General features: G+C 37.5%; 1 long non-coding RNA gene across 2 annotated transcripts; it reads right to left on the bottom strand.

Moving 5' to 3' along the window:
- Positions 1-478: 478 nt before the first annotated feature.
- LOC112942201 (uncharacterized) lies at positions 479-7,925 on the bottom strand. Of its 2 annotated transcripts, none has more exons than XR_003248285.2 (11): positions 7,752-7,925; positions 7,172-7,218; positions 5,644-6,443; positions 5,009-5,290; positions 4,755-4,906; positions 4,444-4,650; positions 3,017-3,332; positions 2,514-2,896; positions 1,078-1,160; positions 888-963; positions 479-801 (listed from the first exon to the last, which is right to left on the bottom strand). It is a non-coding gene; the product is annotated as an uncharacterized lncRNA (long non-coding RNA). The 2 variants fall into 2 exon arrangements; XR_011211721.1 differs by having other exon boundaries at positions 5,652-6,443.
- Between the last annotated feature and the right edge of the window lie 2,077 nt (positions 7,926-10,002).

The raw sequence follows: 10,002 nt of genomic DNA, 5'->3' as shown, positions 1-10,002 counted from the left end.
CTAACCTTGCCCTCCCTCCTTCACCCTTTAACTAGAAGGACAGAAGATTTAAAATCCTGGAAAGCAAAATAAAATAGCTTTTAGTTACTAGTTCAAAAATTATTTCATATTGGCAATTTCTTATACAGTTCATAATCATAATAAGTTCCACAAATGCACCTGAAGAAAGGCTAGCTAGAAGCTCCTTTTCTAGGATAGTAAGTTTAGCACTCCATGATAATGATGCAACGAAGGCATTCTCCCTTAAACATTAATTCAAAAAGCCTTTCGATTTCATAGTATGGGAAGTGTATGAGTGATGAATTTCTCCAATTCAAGTTCCTTATTCATGTATTTCTCAAAAAAAAGAAGGAATATCCGAACGAGGTGTCATGTTTCCAAAAAAAGGTTACTTTGATAGTACTTTCATTAAAAAGTTCAAAAGTGTGTCCTGAACACAGCTTTTTTATGGGGTACATACCAATAAGAACAGCCACTACTAGAACTAAAAATTAATAACGACAATGTTCGTTAAGATTATTATAAAAATAATAATGTACAATTAAGGAAATTTCATGATAGAAAACATACATCAATATGGCCAGTACACTTCACACTCAGATCGAATTTGCAAAATCAGTCATCTCATCAGTTACCTAATCAATTAATCAAAATTCAAGAAAAGATGATCCACTATGTCTCGCATTTGTCTTTTTCTTCTTTCGCAAAATGATCCATTAGGAGAAGCAGATATTAGTACCTCTTGACCTGGTTTACTTTAATCCTTCGGGTTCACAAACTTTTTCACGCAAAATTTCTTAGCTGTAAAATAAAAGTAAAATGGATGAATTAGTTGCTTTGCTATATAAGATAATGGATCGAGAATGTGTAAGACACAAGTTAATTACCTTACTGAAATCATCTAGCATTTAAATCGACACAAATTATCCTTGAAGCGGTAGCAATTTTTGCTCCGTCTGCAGCCTGAACAAAAGAGATTAGATCATTATTAGTAAGATTAACATATATATGGATTAAAAAACAAAACAGAACAAGAAGGTTTTTTGCGATGTGAAGAATATTCACAATAAGGCCTACAGCTCCGAGTCAAAAAATAGCCACACTTGAATCTTTTGTGGGTTTAGCAACATTCAAAGGTGCTCCAAGACTTTCAAAAACATCTGCAAATATAGGAATGAACATCCATCCTATCATCAGCATGTGTAAATCATCTCAATAGATATATATACACAAAAAGGATTCAACAGGGAAAATCTAATTAGAATCAAGTAAAGAGGAATTCAAGCAAGCAAGCACAACAAAAAAAAACTAAACTGACTAGTATAGCTTCTGATGGATGGTTCATTCCTTGAATAGGAAGTGAGTCACCTTCAATGAACATGATTATTTGAAGTGACTTCTTTTTGGGACTGCGAAGGCACAACTAAAGTGACTTGTAAAAGAGGATTGAGTATTTCTTATGGAATAATAAGATAAGGCTTTTTGTGGCTATGTATGTTGCTCCCTAAGCGATCAAAATGCTACATGAATGCCCTTCCCATATACCTTGGATGTACTGGTAGAAAAGAGACATCAAACGGAGAAGGCAAGCCAGCTTATTTGACCATTCCACCATATTGATGTATTTTTAGATCTTGAAAAAACTAGATTCATGAACGATTAGCAAGTTAAGGACCGATTTGTTTGCACCAATACTCTAATACTGTTGCAAGATTAGTACTAGAGCATGGTTGAGACCAATGTGAAAATGCAAATGCCAGATCCACAATATTTGGAAATGGAAGACCCCAGGCCTAATTTAACAAATACACAAAAGAAACCTATTGAAAAAGCTCCTAATACAAACACTTCCTTCGTAGATCCCTTGTAGCAACATCTTTACTTATGCAATTCTTCTTATCCTAATTTTTTCTTAGTTGAAGTTCCTATATTCTCTTAGTTGAAAACAGAATACACCTAACATTGGGAACTGCCTCAACATCTAATAAGTTAAGCTACAAAAATACATTATAAAGAGAGATTAAATGGAAAAATCCTCAATTTCAAAATAAAAATCCACTAGGGGTTGTAACAGAAGAAAGACTTTAGGATATCTGCTGGTCTTCTTCCACACAAATCCCAATAAAAATAAATGTTCCCAAATGTAAAGGGTAGCATTCTTCTTCCTTTCTATTTTAATCTTAATTTAGGAAAATTTAGAAACGAACTACAGATGAATGTTTCAAACAACTGTAAATAACTTACTCTTTATAAAAAAAATGAATATTTCAGATAACTCTATCCTTGACTAACTGTTAAAATTGAGGGAAAAAATCATGAAAAAAGACTCTTATCAAACAAACAAAAACATCCAGGCTACCTCAAATTTTTTACTACAGATCTTTAAAATAGCAATCAGTAAAACATAAACAACTCAACCAATAGATACTAATTGACCAGAAAGGGTAAATATTTGTCTTTTAAAATGACAAGACATGATAAGAGCATGTGAGCTTAAGGACAATAGAGCATACCTTCACCTTTTGGTGAGTGTCTTTCACAGTTCTTAAAAAGTTTCACCATCCTTCTTCTTTCTCCATTGGTGACCATTTAATGTGAATTTCTTTGTGCTAGGTCTTCCCGAGATCGATCTCTTCCAAGGGAGAAGGTCAACTTAGGTGACTGGGCAATGAATTTGCAATAGAAGAGATAGATGGAACATATCATAGATCCCGACTTTCTGGGCAATATAAGACCAGATTCCTTTAGCAAGTTTGGAGAAACGCACTTAAATACTCAGCTGAATCTGGTGCACATTCCATCTACGGGTGAGGTGCTAAGGAATTTGGAGAATTCACTTCATCTCCAAGAGACCGTCATTCAAGAAAACAGTACCATCCCTATTGGCGAGCTATCACTACAAACATGCAGATGCGTGTGAAGAAGAAGAAATCCAATAACCTAAACTACTAGCCAAAGATGTTAAGTATTGGAAAAACTACAGAAAAATGAATTTTTCAAACTACAGTATACCCACCCAGTCATGAAAACTTCAAGAGCTCTTGAAAGTTTCTGCAAGATTCTTTTTTTATAACCGAGAAATCCGCATGTGACCCGCTCTTTGGACCAATCATAGCCTTCTAAACTCAGTGGATAATAGGCCCGCCTCCGGGCTTCACTTTGCATGGTGTGGGGCTCAAACCTGCGACACAACCTTCTTCCACTCGAGCTAAGCCTAGGAGGCAGTCTGTGCAAGATTATTATGCAAGCTTTTGATGGAAATTTGCCTCAATAATTGAAGATCATCCAACATTTTCAAGTTTACAAGCAGTGAATATTCAAACATCACCATCCTACAAAAAGAAAGATTACACATTTAAAAAAAATGCATCAGTTCAATTTATTAAGGTGCTACATCAACTTCTTTTATTGCAGATATAAGTTTGAGAGGCTGAGCAAGGAGAGGCTAGAGCAGACAAATGTTTTAATGACATTAACACGCTAAACTAAGATTGGGGATGCAGAGATACACATAACTTTAAATTAAAAGTGATGCAATAGCTCTGAAAATCACTGAAAATTATTCAAATTATTTAACAGATTCTGTCACAAAATAAAAAAAATATACTTCATATGCTCTCTATTTGAGTTAATGAAACAAAAGGAGATTCAATGCAGGCTATCATGCAATAAATCAGTTTAAGTCTTGCTCTACCTCTTCATATTAAATGTTCAAAATTGAGTTCTTATGGGGATGGCCTAGTAATTGTGGCAAGGAACTTTAAGCATCACTCACAATGAGGTCCAACTACTACTGTTATTGCTGATGCTAATGCTCTATTTGTTTTCTAAAGTGAAAGAAAGGAAAAGGACAGAAGAGCCCTGTTAGTTTTGGTAATGGAGAAATAAAGCAAGAGGCTCAGATTATGTCATAGGGCTTTCACTTCTTTTTGCCAAGCCATAGCTACAAATATTAAGAAATTCAGATGCCCTGACAAGATACCAGTTAGAAAACTCTAATGTCTTCCAACCAAACTTGAGCCATTGGAAGACTAGGCTCACTAAAAGTCTAAGGGAGATACTACTCTAACCAAAATTACATACTATTTTCATGTTGAAATGTAATGTCCACTCTACTCAGATGACAAATCATTTGCAGCATATCCTAATTGAAGACTGTGACAGACTGAAACTTGTAGATCAAATTTAGGATTAAAAGGGTATGTGCTTGTATTGGTGGGAAAAGTTTTGACATCCCTACATCATGTGTTCCTCGTTTTTTAAAGTACGTTATTTCTTTGAGGTTTTATCACCTAGAACATTTACATCTAAGCACAAATAGCATTTTAAAACATAAGTGGAAGTAGTATAGTAGTTCTCGTAAGTTAGAACAAACTAATTGATTAATCACAAGAATTTTGACAAAATTAGATCCTTTTATTAAATGAATTAAAGAAGTGTTACCCGTATGACAGCCATCCACCAAGCTATGTCCTTCAACTGCCTAGTTCAAGCTTATCCCGTTAGATCCATTGAAGGCAACCACTCTGCAGGTCCATATGATCTTCTCAATTCCATATGCATGAAAATAAGGGCATCCATCATCAGTTTACCAAGTCTGGAAGCTGCTTTCGTTGCATATATCTGATGAGTACCCCAAAGCTTCTAGCTCTGTGGATGATACAAGGGTTGCTTTCCTGTTAGCCAATGTTCTCAAAAAAGAACACAACCTAGACCAAGAAAAAAAATACTCAATTAACGAAAAGAGAACATACAAGGCACTATCAGGAGATGAGTGAACCAAGCTGCAACTCCCCACGACTCTCAGAAGCACAGAAGTTCAATGCTTTACACAAGATTCTAGAGATTCCTTCTCACCATTCTAAATAAATGCCTCTTTAACCGGAAGGACAGAAGATTTAAAATCCTACAAAGCAAAAGAAAATAGGTTTAGTTACTAGTTCAAAAATTATTTCATATTAACAATTCCTTATACAGTTCATAATCGTAATAAGTTCCACAAATACACCTGAAGGAAGACTAGGCAGACATCAAAGGGAGCATTTGATGAAAGTGTCCATCTTAAATACTACAGTTCTCCATATTGCACTAATGCCCTTTTTTGGAACAATCATACATTGATAATGAGCTCATCTATAATCCTTTTCAATATGTTCAGGGTGAAGTCTTGTAACTTTCACCAAATCTCAGTAGCCCAGAAATTCAAAGCTTTTATACAAGATCTCAGAGCTTCCCTTTCACCATGATTAAAAGATGCCTCGTTTATCAGAAAGACAAAACATTTAAAAATCTGGAAAAGCAAAAGAAAACAGCTTTGAGTTACCAGTTAAAAAGATACTTCACATTAGTAATCCCATATATAGTTCATGATCGTATTACGTTTCACAAACGCACCTAATCTTGTCTTTTAATAGAATAGAGGTTTAGGTTCATATAAACAATTAGTTTAAGAAGATAGGGAATTTTTGCTTTATTAGACATAAATTTGTGCATAAGTTGTGGATAATTCCTCATCATATAACACATAGAACTTTCAAACACGTCCTGACGAGCATTCAAAGAATTCAGTATCCCGGAGTAGTATGGCGGAACAACACCAACATAATTTCTCATTGACAAAGAACACTTAAGAAGGGACCTTACCAAATTACCTCAAACATCATGTTCAATAGTCCAGCCATTGCAGCTTTCGAATCCTTCTCATAGTGTTCCACCCAATTCATGGTCTTTTCTCAAACAAAAGCGACTAGCTAGAAGGTCCTTTTCTAGGACAGTAAGTTTAGTCCTCCATGGTGATGATGCCACGAAGGCCTTTTCCCTTCAATATTAATTAAAAAAGCATTGTCGATTTAATAGTATGGGAAGTGTATGAGTGATGAATTTCTCCAATTCATTGTCACGACCCAACCCGATGGGTCGTGACTAGTGCCCATTTTGGACACCCACATACAAACCTGCTAAGTATAACAAACTGAAACTAACAAAATATGGAATTTAATCAAATCAAGCCAACCCCAACGTCATATATAAAGAGGACCTGTCTCATAAGGAGTCATAACCATTCAACCGTAACAACATACGCGAGCCGACAAGGCCACCACAATCCAAAGCATAATAACATACGTAAGCCGACAAGGCTGCCACTACACAATACACAATGATGTATGCAGCCGACAAGGCTGCCCCTATACAAGCGAACATCCCAAACAAACCATGTCCAGACCATTATCCAAAACATATATATACAACCCACATAATGTCCACAGACCTCTAAAAGTACAGTAGTGAAACTCGACACGACAGGGCCCCGCCATACCCATAGACGAGCAAAAGACTACACAAAAGTTATGTACCAAAATGACTGGGCTCCGGAATAGCGGAGCTCTCCCAATCAGCAGAGTAGATATCCTAGGCGGTAGGATCACCGAACTGTGCGTCTACACCTGCGGGCATAAAACGCAGCCCCCCGAGGAAAGGGGGGTCAGTACAGACAATGTACTGAGTATGTAAAGCATAAGGTAAAGATGACAAGATACCAATATGGCAAGTCGAAACAAAATATCGCTACACATGTACCCTTTTAAGTGAAAATCATGCATATCTTTAACATATAAGGTGCCCAACTTCCCTAGTAAGGGGCTCGACAAAATAATTATCACATCATCTCCGTCAATATCATCATCATAACCATTCTCATCACCAATCATATATATATATAATATACATACCCTTCCCTCTAGTGAGGGACTCGGTGACATATACAAGAAACTCCGCACGAACATTACCCGGCTCGGGACTCGGTGAAATGATAAATGACTCTATGCACGAGCAGAACATTATGAGCAACCATATGCAATTAAAATCATTCCTTATAACTCAATAGAACAATCAACGTGAACCAGCAAGGAGTATTACCAAAGATTAACGTTTCATCAAAATTATGAACCTTTAATACGATATGGAAACGTAAAATCTCAATGACTCTAAGAAGCACTACCATAGATATGAGAAATCATCATAGCCTTAGACATAGACGATATATAGAGGAATAATTGTGGAAGCAATAATATACGTCACCTAGACGCTCTAGAGGTAAGTATCAAACCTGTCTGTTATTCGCTTATTTTTAAAAGTCAAGCCAAACAAAGAAAGAACGGACAGCGTTACATACCGTATAGTCGATCCGCACGTCCAATATTTACTGCTCAAGCTATTAATCTATAACAAGCAACAATCGTGCCGCAATTAGATAAACGTCGCACTTTACTATCTTGTAAGCAAGCTAATAATCTAACGAAAATCTGGCAGCACTTCCCCTATTTTCCTTACTTCGTCCCAATCCGACACAACCCAAATTATCCACAGCAATACCAATAACACATATAACCCAATGAATCATATTAAACAGCCCCCTCCCCAAAACAGTTCCATCTCAGCAACCATAGCAGCGAAGAACGACATACCGAGCCATAACTCGTATTATAATTCGCAACACATCTACCTTATCATATTCATCCTTTGGAGTATATACTCATAATCACATTTAACATATACATAACGCCAAAACAGAATTTTCCCGCCGTTTGCTTTAATCAAAACAGCCCAAGCACCAACACGACACCACTAATAATCTGATTATGGTTTCCGTTCATACTTAACACATTCAACTGGTCACGCCCCCTTCTTAATATTAATGGATAATTAAAAAGGTATTCTAAAGAATTAACACATCAAGCAAGGAGATTACTAACCAAATTATTTGCAGCTGCTGGCCAAGAGTTGCAGGGTTGGTTTCTCCATTTCCATGGCTGCCTAAGCAAAGTGGTGAAGAAGATGATATACAGCAATGCATTTCCCCACTTTATTTATTATGGAGTGGATTTCTCCACCTCATTTATAATATGAAGTGGAGGCAGCCCCCTCTAGACGTGTCCACTAAGGCCAACTCCCAATCTGATCCCTTTTTAACTTTTGCCTTGAGTGGTGGGGCCCACTGGATTAAATTAATCTTAATCAGCCACTAATTATAAGTGGTGGGGCCCACTGGATTAAATTTATCCTAATCAGCCACTAATTAATCCCTCACTTAAAGTTAATGGCACTTACATTAGTCAAATCATACTTAATATCACATTTGGAATTAACATCCTTGCCTTATATTTCTTTAATCACTTGTAACTTAAAATAAAATCTCATTCCCCGGACTTACATCTACTGGATCATAATGCGCACATCGTATAAAAAATACGAGGCATAACATCCTTCCCCCCTTAGGAACATTCGTCCTCGAATGTTAAGTTAGCGTCTTACAAAAACAAATTCCAGTGAGGTCTCTCTAACAGTTATACCTATCAACCTACATTCCGTACCTTACAGATGCCTCACAGAGTCACAACTTACTACATAATCTCGTTTATCAATCAATATAGTCAAGCTAGGAATCGAATTACCTGCAGGTACGGAGAACAAGTAAGGATACTTATTCTTCATTTCGTCTTCCGCTTCCCAAGTCATCTCCTCCCTATTATTATTTTTCCACAACACTTTGACAGAAGCCACATCCTTAGTACGTAACCTTCTAACCTGGCGATCAAGTATAGCTACGGGTTTCTCCTCATATGACAACTCCTCTATTACCTGAACATCATCTACGGGTAATACTCTAGAAGGATCACCAATACATTTACATAGCACCGATACATGGAAGACTGGATGTACCAGCTCCAAATCAGATGGTAGATCAAACTCATAGGCAACCTTGCCTATCCTACGAACAATCTGATAAGGCCCAATGTATCTCGGACTGAGCTTCCCCTTCCTGCCGAATCTTATCACACCCCTCATGGGTGATACCTTCGGGAATACCCAGTCACCAATCTGAAACTCCAAATCTCGATGCCGATTATCTGCATATGAATTCTGTCGACTCTGGGCTGCTAATAATATTTCTTGAATAAGCTTCACCTTGTCAACATCTTGCTGAATCACATCCGGGCCTATTAAGTTAGTATCGCCAATATCAAACCAACCAATAGGTGATCTGCACTTCCTTCCATATAAGGCCTCGTATGGTGCCATCTGGATACTAGAATGGTAGCTATTATTATAGGAAAACTCAATAAGTGGCAAGTGGTCATCCCAGTTACTTTTGAAGTCAATAATATAGGCCCGCAACATATCTTCTAATGTTTGAATAGTACGCTCACCCTGCCCATCAGTCTGAGGGTGAAATGTTGTGCTAAGGTTCACCTGTGTCCCCAATCCCTTCTGAAACAATCTCCAAAAGTATGCTGTAAATTGAGCTCCTCTATCTGATATAATGGACGTGGGAACCCCATGAAGTCTCACTATCTCCCTGACATATAACCTCGCATAATCTTAAGTCGAATAAGTAGTCCTCACTGGAATAAAATGGGCCGATCTCGACAGCCTATCTACAATAACCCATATCGAGTCATACTTTCGTTGAGTGTGAGGTAAGCCTGTTATGAAGTCCATATTAATCATCTCCCATTTCCAAGTCGGGATCTCTATCTCCTGTAATAATCCACTAGGCTTTTGATGTTCGATCTTGACTTGTTTACAATTCGGGCACTGAGCAACAAACTACGCTATGTCCTTTTTCATGCCATCCCACCAATATAAGCATCTAAGGTCATGATACATTTTCGTTGACCCAGGGTGTATAGAATAACGGGCAGAGTGTGCCTCTCCCATAACCTGCTGTCGTAGCCCCGCAGTATCGGGTATACACAATCTGCCTTCATATCGTAACACTTCGTCAGGTGTAACCTTAAATGGGGTCAAGAGTTGCATCTCTATACTGTGCAAGAATAGGGTCCTTGTATTGGTGTCTCTTTACCTCATTTATGATTGAGGACTCAGCAACCTCTCGAATAGAAACTCCAGTATCCTCTGAATTAGCCAGACGGACTCCAAGGTTGGATAGCCACTGAATCTCCCGAACCATGTCCCTCCTTTCTTATTGTACATCTGTCAAGC

This window comes from Solanum lycopersicum, chromosome 9, assembly GCF_036512215.1.
Source record: "Solanum lycopersicum chromosome 9, SLM_r2.1".
Classification (NCBI taxonomy): domain Eukaryota; kingdom Viridiplantae; phylum Streptophyta; class Magnoliopsida; order Solanales; family Solanaceae; genus Solanum; species Solanum lycopersicum.
Note: the sequence above shows the minus strand (reverse complement) of the source record. Positions and strands in the feature narration are given on the sequence as shown.